The sequence below is a fragment of the Pectinophora gossypiella genome, chromosome 26 (assembly GCF_024362695.1).
Source record: "Pectinophora gossypiella chromosome 26, ilPecGoss1.1, whole genome shotgun sequence".
Taxonomy (NCBI): domain Eukaryota; kingdom Metazoa; phylum Arthropoda; class Insecta; order Lepidoptera; family Gelechiidae; genus Pectinophora; species Pectinophora gossypiella.
This window is the reverse complement of record NC_065429.1, coordinates 3,637,830-3,653,740: the sequence shown is the minus strand read 5'-3', so window position 1 is coordinate 3,653,740 and position 15,911 is coordinate 3,637,830. Positions and strand designations below refer to the sequence as shown.

Sequence of the window (15,911 nt, the reverse complement as noted above, 5' to 3'; positions counted from 1 at the left end):
TCTTCTGTCCTCAATAATTCTCAGTATTTGTCTCTTTTCCCTTACTCTTACTAGCACTTCCTCATTTGTAACCCTTTCTGTCCAACTTATTCTTTCCATCCTCCTCCAACACCACATTTCAAAGGCCTCGAGTCTCTCTCTGTCCTTCTGTGTCAGTGTCCAAGTTTCACATCCATAGAGGGCTATGCATATACGGTTTAAATGAGGGTAAAAACTGCCTATATCTCCCATCAGGAGTCGTTACTGTTGAGTGTTCTTAAATTTTGACAGTTCCCCATACTATTTGAGTAAACAAACATATTGCCTTTGCGCAGCAACTGCAAAATAATAGTGTTATATTTATTCCCTAAAGATCGAAAAGAAAATTTTAGAAAAACTTATTTTTATGCTGAACTGCCTTTTTCCAACTGATGGCTGCTTTTTTTTAGTAATTCATCCTTCAGGTGGGAATCGCGATACACTCCACTTTGCCGTACATTTTATAGCAAAGAAAACAGATAGTATAGGTACGTTAGTATTATATGATTTGTGGTATAGGTAAGCTTATTTCTAAACAAAGAGAATTCGGTTTAGTTTAGTTTGGGAGACAGATTTTCAAATAGTTTCAATGCATACTTAATGTGAAAACTTATTTCAATAAACGCTAATATTATTATAATTATTAATGTTCCAAATTCAAATTTAATAAAATTCTATTTAACCCGTTTTTTGTTGCACAAAAATTCAAAAGTGTTTTAATATTTTTGATACGAAGTTTATTGTCACTAGACAGTACTTCCAGAGGGATATATAAGTCCTAGTCGGACGTCTATGTATGAACACACACGCTAGTCCTCGTGCTGTCAAAGTCTCACATTGACGGGGGTATAGTGCGATATGAGATAAGGACGCGTCGCTTGCGGGCTGTGCAGACGAGCGACTTTACAGCTTTGCGACTGGCGGTATATTGCGTAGTCGCATAACAGCTGAAAACTGTATCAATTGATAGTAAAAGACGATACAAAGAAGTAAGAATAGCAAAAGAAGTGGAATTTATCTTATACCAATGAAAAAAAAAAAGAAAAGGTTCAATACGATCTACTCTGAACCGGCGTGCGTGTATGAAGCGATTGATGAATGTGGAGGAAGCAAGAGAAGTGTGTCAGGATCGAAGCAAATGGAATTCTATAGTCTCTGCTTACCCCGGTGGGAAATAGGCGTGAGTTTATGTATGTATGTTATACCAATGAGTTATTAATTCATCTTAAATGCAGTTCTTACTAACACAGTTGGCTCGACCATTGTAGACGGCGATACGGCTCACCTATCACGTTGGTCTAACAGAAAGCTCGGTGAGTTGTGGGTACTTAGTTTGTCTTGCGAGAGATGTACCCCTGACTACGAGTACCCCAATTAGGATGTAGTCGTGAGCCTATGTTCAGTTATGTTTATGCCTTATTAATTAATGATAAGATTGAAATACTCGAATAAGTTTAGTGACTAAATAAAGAACTGACTCAGAATAAAAAGAATCATCACTAATTTAAGAGCCACGCTCTTCTCGGTGTAGTGTAATAAGAAGTATATCTGTTTAAAGTACGTATTGTTTAATTATTCTATTGTATCGTATTGTATTGTATTGTTTAATTTTAGTTATACGTATTGCTTAACAGCCTCCGTGGTCTAGTGGTAAGAGCATTAGGCTCACGATCTGGAGGTCCGGGTTCGATTCCCGATGGGGACATTGTCGAAATCACTTTGTGAGACTGTCCTTTGTTTGGTAAGGACTTTTCAGGCTTGAATCACCTGATTGTCCGAAAAAGTAAGTTGATTCCGTGCTTCGGAGGGCACGTTAAGCCGTTGGTCCCGGCTATTAGCCGTAAAAACACCTCCACCAACCCGCAGTGGAGCAGCGTGGTGGAGTATGCTCCATACCCTCTCCGGTTGATTGAGAGGAGGCCTGTGCCCAACAGTGGGACGTATATAGGCTATTTATGTTATGTTATGTTTGTATTGCTTATAATCGCCCGTCTGCACACTACAAAGCAGTAAATAAAATATTTTGGTCCTATACGTTTTACTTGAAGTAATTCGGAGGCAAGCATACTACTTATTAATGTCCAGTTTTTTTTTCTGAACTAATAATATATTAGCTGTCAGTTGGTCACATTTTTAAGTGGACTATTAATGAGTGAGACTACATTCTAGAGGCGTGTTGTGTCTACTGTTTTTTAGTCTGTGGGTTTTGTTTTTTATTTAACTTTTTTAGTTCGTCAGGTTGGTGTTATGTGGCCAGTCACATGAGACTTTCATGGTCAGGAATTTTAAGGTTTTCAAGGATAGTAGCGAATAAAAAAACGTGCATTTATTAAACTTTAGTTATTTTCCAATGGGGTTCGTTTGGTTTGGTTCGTTTGGGGTACGTGCGGTTAGTACCCACACCTTACCGAGCTTTCGGTGGTGAGCCATATCGCCGTCTAAGACTACCCCGTTAGGAAAAAAAGAAAGAAAGTATTTATTATTAGAGAAATGTTATGTTTTTATTTATTTATATTTTTATCTAGCATAATGTTTTTTTTTTGTATTAGTTTTCCCCGAAGGGCAAGGCAAAGGGAACTATGCCCATACAGCCATGACTTATGTATATTTTTCTTGATAGTGATTAATGAAATGATGAAAGGTGATGACGATGAATGATGAAACCCAAGCCCCCACTCTCGAAGCAGACTCCTACTCCGAACCCCAAACGAATTAACGCTGTAGGCACGAAGCGAAAATAGATGGTACACTTTGTTTATTGAATATTCCGATATATTAACACTATCGCTAATGCGATCATTAACCACAAAATACCGCTTCGTGTTAATTATTTAGATTATTCAACGAAGAAAGCAACCGTCCCGTTCCCGTCAAAAAGTCCACCTAGCATAATTAATAGTTCACATTTTTCCACCAATCAAAAATAAAAGAAAAAAGATACCTAAGCTTTTTACATAGACCGTGAAAAATATTATTCCAAAACCAACCACACAACCGCCAATTCGAACGATTTCAAAATTCAAAACAGATTCTATCGAGCATGCGGAATGGTAAAACATTCACACGGAATTGAAAAAGGAACAGAGAACAAACACTGGCCATCGCGGTCGCCATGGTAACGAAATTCTACAAAAGCCTTTTTATGTAAAAAAAAAACTTACGCCGCTTAGCAAATAGGAATATGACAAAAAGTTTTAAAAAACCTTAGAGGCGCGCAGACGATTGTACTCTGTACAGTCGCACGTTTATTTAGTTTTCATAAATAATAGAAAAAATAAACACAATAACGCTCGAAATTCCCGATATTAGGGGAAGACAACTTGCAGCCACTTATAGTATATATATAGATTTTATTATATATATAGAATATTATAGATAAAAAAACATAGGAGATGTGGGCCAATAATAAAGGGTCGTTGTTCAATATCGGACCTGTCAAATCTCCAAGTTAGGTAAACGGACCCTGTAAAATAGAAATATGCTAGGGGGAAACTAAAAGTATCTATTGTGTCGATTACCCGTCCCTTTTCTTTTCGTTATCACATCGTCTTCTTCTTAATGCAGTGTGAAAATCATAGACTAAATAATAAATACGTAATTTAATTTTACCAAAAACAAAAAGAATTTTCGTAAAAATGAGTGTCAAAAAATAATACCTTTTAATTTTTTTTTTACTCAAAATTTCATCCCGCTTCCAAGCAAAAAGGTAGTAACCCAATCTTTTATTTTTCTAAACACCGTCGCGACAACTGAGAATGTGTTTAAAACAAGCAAAAAAAAACTGGGAGTTTTGGCACCGGGACACCTCTAACAAGGTCCTGCAAAATTTAAAAATGGTGGCGTTCCATTTTTAAATTTTGCATTTTGATGAATTCGTGGAAGCGTATTATGTCCAATCTCTCACCCCAATTGGGTAGTTTCTTAGGTCAATGATAAATTATGAAATAACTACTAAATAAAGATAGATCTAAAGGTGACAAAGAAGTTTTCTTTTTTTTCTATTTAACCTTTTTACGAATTTTAATAAAGAAAAATTTAATAATAAGTGCGACATTTTTTCGTTTTGATGTGACTTATTGTAGATTTGTCGCAAATGGCATTAACTACTTGGCCGGACAAATGGGGAGCGCTGAGGGCTCTCACTCGGTAATATAATCACTACAGATGATGTTCTGTGTTGTCTATTTTGCAATTTAAATAATTAAATGAATATTTTTTTTTTATATTTGTCAACTAGCCTATAAGATTTGTGTGAACAGAACCTTACTCCTATTAAATTCTTGGTCTTTGATGAGACTGGAAGAAGCGAAGGTGGAGCGACAGGATCATAGTAAGTGGAATTCCGTGGGTTCTGCCTACCCCAAGGTTGTGAGGTGGATTACCAACCTCATCAACCCTGAGGTCAGGGTTATTATTGAGCCGCCAACTGCCCCTGATATGGCTCATGTAACGACTACACACTTAGATCAGTAACCGGGACCGTTAACGTGCCTTTCGGATAATCCGATGATGAGCCTGTAATGTCCTAACCGAACTAGGGATCACAAAGTAATTTTTGTGGTATTTCCCCATCGGGATTCGTACTCGGGGCCTCCGGATCGTGAGCCCAACGCTCAACCACTGGACCACGGAGGTCGTTACCCCAACTGGAAGTAGGCGTGATCTAATCTATATTTGTACGTATGTATGTAAATCCTTAAATTTTCCCCTATGTATGAAGTGCTCATTATGCCTCGCTTTTGGCAGTCAAGGGCAAAAATTAATTATTTCCACTAATTATCACAACAACTCTTCGCCTCCTCTCGACTCCAATTATTAGGATTTAAACTTAAGTGGTCTTGCCTTTGGAAATAATAAGCAATCATTATTAAAAACACAGGAATAATATGAGGGATTTTCCAGGCTACGTTTCCCAAAAAGCTGTACTGTTTGCTTGCTGTGTTTTCTATCTAGATATCATTATAATAAGTTGACGCCGAACAGCCTCTGTGGTCTAGTGGTTAGAGCGTTAGGTTCACGATCTGGAGGTCCGGGTTCGATTCCCGATGGGGACATGGTCGAAATCACTTTGTGAGACTGTCCTTTGTTTGGTAAGGACTTTTCAGGCTTGAATCACCTGATTGTCCAAAAAGTAAGATGATTCCGTGCTTCAGAGGGCACGTTAAGCCGTTGGTCCCGGTTATTAGCCGTTAAACTTTCACCAACCTGCAGTGGAGCAGCGTGGGGGAGTATGTTCCATACCCCCTCCGGTTGACTGAGGGGAGGCCTGTGCCCAGCAGTGGGACGTATATAGGCTGTTTATATGTATGTAAGTTGACGCCGAATTTTTCTTTACTCTTTGTAAAATTTTCTCTTTGTAAGTTTCTAAGCACGAGTGAATGTTATAAAAACAAAAATCTTTGAAATACTAACAACACTATTCCAAACTCATAAATCATTTAAAATTCAAATTTTCACACAACTGACTTTACCATTAATAGAAATATTAAATTAAACACAGAATTTCACGTTAACCGTGTGTCAGTCATAACATAGTGTTGTCAAACTATGGATATCGATAATTCGATAGTAGTTAGGCTCACGATCTGGAGCTCTGGGTTCAATTCTCGATGGAGACATTGTTGAAATCACTTTGTGAGATTGTCCTTTGTTTGGTAAGGATAGCAGGCTTGAATCACCTGATCTGAAAAAGTAAGATGATTCCTTGCTTCGGAGCACGTTAAGTCGTTGGTCCCGGATATTAGGCGTAAAAACACCTCCACAAACCTGCAGTGAAGCAGCGTGGTGGAGTATGCTCCATACCCCCTCTGGTTGATTGAGGACAGGCCTGTGCCCAGCAGTGGGATGTATATAGGCTGTTTATGTTATATGTATAATTATGTTATGTAGTGGGCCGATAGATGGAACACTGCAGAAATACAGTCGTTCTCAAGATCTATCGTAACAGTGTTGGCTTCTTTATCGATAGTTTATCGACAACACACAACCCTACTATGTCAAACATGTTAGATATGACAGACATCCGCCGCGTGATCTATGACTGTGATTCATAAACGTTTAGTGTGTGGGGTGTTGCCATAATGAAACATGTGATCATTATGTCTTGCTAGTGATGTGACCTGTCGATAAAATCGATCGATAAAATCAGTCGTCATCGTGTACTAATAACGTGTAACGGCCTCCGTGGTCCAGTGGTTGAATGTTGGGCTAACGATCCGGAGGTCCCGGGTTCGAATCCCGGTGGGGACATATCACAAAAATCACTTTGTGATCCCTAGTTGGGTTAGGACATTACAGGCTGATCCCATGATCGTCCAAAAAGTAAGATGATCCGTGCTTCGGAAGGCACGTTAAGCCGTTGGACCCGGTTATTACTTACTGATGTAAGTACGTAGTCGTTGCGTGAGTCATGTCAGGGGCCTTTAGCGGCTCAATAATAACCCTGAAACCAGGGTTGATTGGGTTGGTAATCCAGCTCACAACCCACACGATAGAAGAAGTAGGGCTAGCAATGGCGGCTTGTCATAGGATTGAGCATACCTGGGGGGTTGACTTGGCCACATTGAAGCAATTCATTTAAGTAAGCAATATGGCAATTTGACATTTGCGCATATAAAAATAAGTGCGCAATGCAGACAAATGTCAAATAGCAATATTGCTTTCTTAGATGAATTGCTTCGATGTGGCCATTTTAACCCCCATGGTTTCTTCTATCATGCCTGCTACAATGTCTAACATTAGTATTTATAAGTATGTACGGTCACGAGCATTAATATGTTTACACTTTGGCACCATGTCACATTAACTTTTTTGACAAATTGAACTGTAAGTCTCACTAAATGTCAAATATGTTTCTGCGACAGAGTCCTAAAGTGGGTACATTATAATTACTCATGACTGTATGTATGTTGAGGAGCTCGGTGGCGCAGCGGTAAACGCGCTCGGTCTGCGATTGTTGAAGTTAAGCAACTTTCGCAAAGGCCGGTCATAGGATGGGTGACCACAAAAAAGTTTTCATCTCGAGCTCCTTCGTGCTTCGGAAGGCACGTGAAGCCGTTGGTCCCGGCTGCATTAGCAGTCGTTAATAACCATCAATCCGCACTGGGCCCGCGTGATGGTTTAAGGCCCGATCTCCCTATCCATCCATAGGGAAGGCCCGTGCCCCATCAGTGGGGACGTTAATGGGCTAATCATGTCATGTATGTATGTTGAGTATAATACGCGGAATATTCAGCGAGATGCTTCTAAATGCTACAAATAGCCACCGGAAGAGGGCACAGACAGTACGCCATGATCGGACAGCGTCGCAAATTAACTTGTTTCGTGGAAAATAGTGGTGTTACCGATCTGGATTTTACTTCTAATAATTATTTAGCTAGAAGGAAAGAGAGGAAGGGGAAGACCAAGAAGAGCTTACATGGAACAGATTAAAGAGAAGGCGAACGTCGTGTCTTACCTATAAGCAAGTGAAGGAATTGGTCTTTGATATACAAGAATGCAGAGGCGGAGATGGGAGCCATCGGTACGGCAATGCAGGACGGAAGGGGCATGTCACAGGGACTGTAACCTGGAACCTGACAGAGGGCAGCAGTAACTGTCAGTACTATTCAGAGGCAGAGGACAGGAGTCCTAGTATGGCTTTGTAATAGACTACTCTGGGCGCCATTCCACCCTAAAAAGCCCTATTTTTCCCTAAAAAGTAGCATGGAGAGTATTCGGAAAATGCTACACCGACAAGAGCGTGGCTCTTAAATTGATGATGATGATACAAGAATGGAGAATACTACACTGACAAGAGCGTAGCTCTTAAATTACAATACAAAACAAATACACTTTATTGCACCAAAATAAAAAGAAATAATTACATAAAGACTCTTTACTAAGTACATGACAAATGGCAGCCTTATCGCTTAAAGCGATTTCTTCCATACAATCATAAGTGGTAATAAGGTGAGGAAAAATGTAAAAAATTGAAAGTAAAGAAAACTAGTGATGATGAATTATTTAAGTCCTAGCTTTCCGCACGCGATTCCCTCCGGATTTTTGTTAAGTTTACTTTTTTTTTCTTATTTTACGGTAGTCGGAACGACGCCTCCTCACGCTTGCCTCTCACTTTGAGGTCGCAGGTTCGAATCCAGCACAAGCCTAAACCAATGATAGTCGAATTTATTTTCGAAGTCATGTTTGGATCATAAATGATTATCACGTGCTCAGTGGTGAAGGAAAACATCCCAAAAGCATTTCGGAGGTTTGTGATCTTACCTGTATTGGATGGTTTCCCTTCGCTAGGTCAGACAGGCAGTCGCTTCTGTAAAAAATCGGACCTGTCAAATCTTCACTAATCTTCAGGTTAGGTAAGCGGACCCTGTGAAAAACGGGAAATGATAATTTTACAGTAGTTGTTATAGGAACAGGTAACAGCCTCCGTGGTCTAGTGGTTAGAGCGTTAGGCTCACGATCTGGAGGTCCGGGTTCGATTCCCGTTGGGGACATTGTCGAAATCACTTTGTGAGACTGTCCTTTGTTTGGTAAGGACTTTTCAGGCTTGAATCACCTGATTGTCCGAAAAAGTAAGATGATTCCGTGCTTCGGAGGGCACGTTAAGCCGTTGGTCCCGGCTATTAGCCGTAAAAACACCTCCACCAACCCGCATTGGAGCAGCGTGGTGGAGTATGCTCCATACCCCCTCCGGTTGATTGAGGGGAGGCCTGTGCCCAGCAGTGGGACGTATATAGGCTGTTTATGTATGTATGTATGTGTTATAGGTACATCCATCGCAAGATGAACTAAGCACCCACGCCTTACCGGGCTTTCTGATAAACAACATAATAGGTGGTGAGACGTAGCCTTGAAACTGCACTTCTATTAAAATCTGTCCACTCCAAAATCAGCTAGCGTAATCCCGTTATTAACAGGATCCACTTACCAAACCTGAATATTCAACAAATCTGGTTTTTACAGAAGCGACTGCCTGTCTGACCTTCGAGTCTGCGATGAGAAAACCAGCACAGGGTACTTAGTTAAGAGACTTTTTGTAATTATTTCTTTTTGTTTTGGTGCAATAAAGTGTATTTGTATTGTATTGTATTGTTAGGTCACATAGCTCCGAAACGCATTTCCCGGGAATGTCCACTCTAATATGATCGTATAAAATATGGAACACCACTATGGCAAACTGTTAAATACGGGAAGTGGTAGGATTTCTGAGATCCTAACACAGTTTGGGAGGGCAGACGGGTGATAGTTTGACTAAATTAGTCAGGTAGGACCCGTTGCGCAGAATTGGGAATAATACTGCGTATAGAACGGCAACTCTTCGCAAACCCCCCCCCCCCCCCCCCCCCCCGTAATAGACTACTCTGGACGCCGTGCCACTCGCGTCAGACAGAGTACTGCGAGGCGGAAGTCAAGAGGGAAACCACTGCCCTATTTTCCCTAAAAAAGTACCACGGAGAATACACCGACAAGAGCGTGGCTCTTAAATTGATGATACATACATAAACTCACGCCCGTAATCCCTAATGGGGTGGGCAGAGCCACAAGTAATCAAAGACAACTTGCAGCCACTGTTGATACGAAGTCCTAAGCTGGATATGATGAACCTTATGGTGATAAGGGATCAGCCTATCGCCCATAACATTATTATGTCATTAAGAGGACACAATCCCTCTGCCGGATTTTACGACATGCCCGGGAGGAAAAGCAGCTGAACGTATTCTATGTTTTTTATTTGCTCCCAGAACAGCATAGAAGCAAATTGAATTAAATTGATGATGATGAGTCATAATGTGTAAAATGACTCATAATATGTAAAATGACTTAAGATTGCAATAAAATGATGAAAGACTCACTCTTATCTCTTGACAACATCCACAAAACAAAACAACACTTTATATCATGTGTGAGTTGTGAGGTGGATGACCAACCCCATCAACCTTGGTGTCAGGGTTATTATTGAGCCGCCAAAGCTTGACATGGGTCATGTAACTACGTACTTACATTAGTAAGTATTAACTGGGGCTAACGGCTTGACGTGCCTTTTGAAGCACGTACCATACTAATAACATACAAAAGTGAATAATAGTTAAGTGGCATTTGTAGAGACGTACACAAAATAATAAATAAAAAAAAAACAGAAAATACCTTAACTAAACATTGTAGCAGAGATCCCTGCTTAATCAAACAGGCATCCCCTCGCCTCACCCGGCGCAAAGGTCCCCATAACACTCACCGCGTTGCCACGTTGAATGGCGATGGACAGCCTTTGCATCAGGTAAGACCCGGAGCGAGCATCACATCCCCTCTCTCGTAACCGACGCCCAATCTCCTTGACAAAGTTAAGGGCGTCCGATCCCCAACATCCCGTCGTCTCGAAGGCCAAAGGGACAAAGTGGTACTTGGCCCCCAGAACAGCATACTTGTCCCGCTTTCTGTCTGCTGCAGCTTCAGCAGCCGCACCGGCATTCCGCACTGTGCTCTTGAGATGAGAAGCAGCGAAAGTGCTTACGCAAGTTGCGTCCCACAGTAGGCTTTTTCCCCTCTGCCATGGCACCATAGTTAAGTACACAAAAAGATAAAACAGTGGGCGCTACACAGTAAAAAGTAACCGTTAACTATACGATGTAAGTATCGCGTTTAACCACAGTTTAATGAAAGACTTGACAATGAAGTAACGGTTAAATTTAATCTTAGATTATTCGAATTTGATTTGGAGTCGATTGCTTATCGGATGACTGGACAGATTATCAGGGGCGCGTGGGAAAATTATAGATAAATAGATAGATAAAGTACTTTATTTAGCACAATGGACACGAGATACAAGCGGCCTTATTGCTCACGCAGCAATTTCTTCCAGGCAACCTTTGGGTACAGGATTTTTTTTTATATTTTATACAGCTTGTTAGTGACATCGTAACGAAAGCTTTGAGCGATGATTCAGACTATGAATCTGAGTTGATATCAGGTGGAAGTCTTCAAAAGTAGTACCATAAATTATTCATTGAAACGGCCACATACTACTTATAATCATTATTCGAATTCCCCACGCTGAACCTTTACCGGCTTAAGTACACCCCCCCCCTGTCCCACCCCCATAACACCCCCCAAACCCCCTCTAACCCTTTTCCACCCCCCGGACACTGCATACAAAAATACCTCGTTTTACACAGACACTACACATTGACGTTGTATACGCATATCTGAGTGTGTGACGTCTTACGCCCATACGATTGAAAACTAAAGCAAGACCGAGGGGGTGAGGTAAACCTAGCTCAGCCGCTGGTGGGGAGCGGAGAGTTGCCGCTCTATACGTAGTATTATTCCTTAACCTATACCTATTCTTACAAAGTACGTGTTGTCATCACCCTGGACTGACTAGTCCATAAAAAAAAAACCCGTCAACATTGTGAAAATAATTAGTTACCACCTGACAGACGTGCCAAGTACCAATTACTGAGAAAATACTAGAAAAAACTAAAAACAACGCAATACCAACCTTTATTTGCGGTCGCGAAAGTACTCTCCTTAAGAATTTTCTAAGGAAATAAGTTATGAACAACAGCAATAATAAGTTTGTGACGCAATATCTTAAAATACAAACATACAAAGTTACGTTTGCGGTCACGAAACTGATTTTCGTAGGTAACTTCTGAACAAGTATGTTTGAAACAACAGCATTATAACTTTGTGAGACAATATCTTAAAGAACACGCATGCAACAATTCCGCACAATTAAGCCGAGAACAAAAACTTGCAAAGTTAAATAAACCTATTTGCAGTTGGAAAAGTAACTGTTCAAAGTGATTTATTCGAAATAACACCTTGGACGACCGCAAATGAAATGTGTCAAGTGCAAATTATTTTTTTAAAAAAGGAAAAAGGGTAAAGTTTGTGCATCGTTCAGAAAAGCGAAAGAAATTTGTCGTCGGAGCGTTTTTTGCGATTATTTTTTGTGTACCAACTGTTTAACGCAAAAACTTGTGACATTGTTTCGGAACGAACTCACGAATTTGGCGCCAATTAATTTTGAAAAACACAGAGTAGTTGTTTGACAGAGACGACTGTTTTTGCTATGCAGTTTTTTTACTATGGAAACGATTGTTGATTCGATACCACTGTACTTTGTTTGTTAATTTGATCTATTTTAAAATACCAAACATTCGCATGTATAGGTAGTATGTCGCAAATTATGGTTAGCCAAATTGCTAACGTTTTAGAAAAGCGACAGTTACCTACTTACAAATTGATATGTCACCTTAGATAGATAAGTAAAATACTTACATTATTGAGCACATTTGTTTTTGTTTTTTTTTTAAATTTATTTGCATAGAACAATTGCACAATACAAATTTCTTAAACCAAGTTATGGAGAAAAAAAAACAACGTTAATTATGTAACCAGCACCGAAAACCACAGATTACAATGGATACAGGAAAAAAATGCTCGCTTATGTAAATCTCACACATTTTTTTTTTCATTTTTTTTTATCACTGCACCTTTAGGCTTGTTGTCTTAAATTTTGAACCGGGCGAGAGCCCTCAGGGCTCCTCATTTGTCCTGCCAAATTGTTAATCTACCTACAATACAATTTCCGTAAACATTTGCAACTTGACTAAGACGCTAGAACGCTCAAAAAAAACATTATTTCTTAATTCATTTTTTACCCGACTGCGTTAAAGCAAAAAGGAGGGGTATAACATTAATAATATTTATTTCTAAAATAATGAAAAATCACACTCTCTATCAGGAGTGCCTGCGTAACTTCACGTTTTCTTCTCTATCGTGTGGGTTGTGAGGTGGAGTACCAACCTCATCAACCCTGGTGTCAGGGTTACTATTGAGCCGCCAAAGGCCCCTGACATGGCTCATGTTTAACGACTACTTACTTACATCAGTAAGTTATAAAATCAAAATCAAATCAAATCAATTTATTTGCGAGAACACATAAAATACAAAAAGGTGGTAAAATAATTCAAATAACAATGTTGTGATGTGTTCGGCCTGCATGCAGGCGTACAAATTATAATATAAAAATTATACTTATTATTAAAAAAATACAAAATTTAATTATTATTATAACCGGGACCAACGGCTTAACGTGTCTTCCGAAGCACGGATCATCTTATTTTCGAACTATAATGTGATCAGCCTGTAATGTCCTAACCAAACTAGGGATCACAAAGTGATTTTTGTGATATGTCCCCACCGGGAATCGAACCCGGGAGGTCAGGGTCGTGAGCCCAACGCTCAACCACTGGACCACGGAGGTCGTTATTCTTACGACGTACGTATTCTTGTGAGTATGTAACAATTAAGTGCTCTGTACGGAAATTCTTGGGCGGCCATTTTGAAAACGACCCGCCATTTAAAAGTGTCAGTCCGCTTAGAAATCGATGCTAATCTCGTCTTGATAAATCATTGGGAAAATGCAATTGATTATTTTAATAAACTGATTTCGATCTCACATTTAATTAGTAATTATCTCGTTTTAATTTATATAAAAGCTTTTCGTTTTGTAAATGAGGGGCTATCCAGACTTCGTTCCCAAAAAAAAAAAATTCAGATGGCGCTGTACAGTCATGAGCAATATAATGTACCCACTTTAGGACTCTGTCGCACTAACATATTTAACATTTAGTGAGACTTACAGTTCAATTTGTCAAAAAAGTTAATGTGACATGGTACCAAAGTGTATACATATTAATGCTCGTGACCGTACAGAGTTGCCTTCGTTTAACCTTCTAATTTCACGGATAACCGACATAAGCAAATTTTCTTCGTTTTTAGGTATAAATGATGACCCTTGTTATTACATTCAGGCACAACACATATTCCATCCATTATTATTCTGATCGAAATAAAGTGAAGCAATATAGATAGCAACATAATTCTACACCATATCTGATCCAAATCATCATCATCAGTCCATTAACGTCCCCACTACTGAGGCACGGGCCTTCCCTATGTATGGATAGGGAGATCGGGTCTAAAACCATCACGCGGGCCCAGTGCGGATTGATGGTTATTAACGTGCCTTCCAAAGCACGGAGGAGCTCGAGATGATAACTTTTTTTTTGTGGTTGCCCATCCTAAGACCGGCCTTTGCGAAAGTTGCTTAACTTCAATAATCGCAGACCGAGCGCGTTTACCACTGCGCCACCGAGCTCCTCACGCTTCGCTTAAAGGACCCCATATTGTAAGAAGGTATTGTTTTGTGAGGCGTTAGGTTTGATTCCCATATATAATTTATTATATACAATCACTGTGGTTCTGTGTGTGGTTCTCTTCCGTGCTCCGGAAGGCACGTTAAGCCGTTGGTCCCGGCTGCATTAGCAAACCACCGAGCGTTGAGGAGCTCGGTGACGCAGCGGTAAACGCGCTCGGTCTGCGATTGTTGAAGTTAAGCAACTTTCGCAAAGGCCGGTCATAGGATGGGTGACCACAAAAAAAAAGTTTTCATCTCGAGCTCCTCCGTGCTTCGGAAGGCACGTTAAGCCGTTGGTCCCGGCTGCATTAGCATAGCAGTCGTTAATAACCATCAATCCGCACTGGGCCTGCGTGGTGGTTTAAGGCCCGATCTCCCTATCCATCCATAGAGAAGGCCCGTGCCCCAGCAGTGGGGACGTTAATGGGCTGGTGATGATGATGATGAATAACCACCAATCCGCACCGGGCCCGCGTGGTGGTTTAAGGCCCGATCTCCCCAGCCATAGGGAAGGCCCGTGCCCCAGCAGTGGGGACGTTAATGGGCTGGTGATGATGAAGCGAAGCGTGAAGAAGCACCTAGTAGGCCAGTATGGTAGTCGCAACTGATTCGAAACTGACTCATTGCGTTGCTTTTCAGTTGCTACTGCAATCAGGGCTTCTCTATGTTTACCATCAGGCATATTTGAGCCAACATACTTGGTCAATATAAAAAAAGACCCCACCTCATTAAAACAGAATTCCGTACTCCCATACAAGATTACATCCAACGAAGTAAACCTACCGTGTTAATGTTATCGAATCTTCGAGGAATCCCAAGCGTTCAGCTCACACCCGCAATCAACCTTACACTGCTTCGATAAATTGAGCCACAACAAGATAATCATCAGAGATTTACGTAAAGGCCAATAGCACAGACGTCTTTGACTTAGAAAACTACCTTTTCTTATTACAAGTTGTCGTCTTTGAAGAAACAAGCCTCAGACTACAAACACGCATAGACAGTTTTTATGATGTTTTTTTTAACTATTTTTCTTTTGAGACCCCTGTCATGTCCGCTTAGTAAGTTACCTCTTTGAGTTTGCGAAGCCATAACTTTATACACGCGATGAGATGTGAGGGTTAGGTTTGTATAGAGACGCTTTCGTATGTTTCTAAGGCTATAAACTAGGAGGTCCGTAAGGGGTTGGGAGCCTGGTGATCTGCCACAAAGGGTCACAAGGTTGTAATCTAGTCTAGACACCAGTCTCTCACAAACTTTTTTTTATCGTTGGGAAATGCGTTACGCATACCACGCCGCCCAGGGGGGCAACGTGGTTATGTGGGACTCCCCGGGTGTCGCCACCCGGTATACCCACTAAAACCCAACGGTGTTCCTCCTTGCCGCCGTGTGGCGGAGATACGGGAACGCAATTGCACACAACCGCGTCCCCGCTGGCGGATGCCCTTTGGGGCCCAGCGCCCATGGGAGCGCGTCAAGCGCCTCCCCCTCCACCGAGGGCTGCCCGGAACACTTGGGGAGCCCTACAGCACGGGACCTATGTTGTGGACAGCGGTCCCTCGACCACCGTCCACAGGTCCCCGTGAAGGCGGCGCTCGGTCGATTGCGACCAAGTACGACCGACGCCGCCTTCTCTCAAAGGCACTATAGTCTGTATCATTACCCTAGTTAAGATTACATAATTTATGTT

General features: G+C 40.9%; 1 protein-coding gene and 1 non-coding gene across 3 annotated transcripts in view; both read left to right on the top strand.

The window, feature by feature from the left end:
- The window catches only part of LOC126378516 (LHFPL tetraspan subfamily member 2 protein), a 492,824-nt gene that overhangs the window by 446,717 nt on the left and 30,196 nt on the right, over window positions 1–15,911 (top strand). The gene's annotated exons all lie outside the window — the stretch shown is intronic.
- Trnav-aac (transfer RNA valine (anticodon AAC)) lies at window positions 6,196–6,267 on the top strand. Its single transcript has one exon. It is a non-coding gene; the product is annotated as a tRNA-Val (tRNA).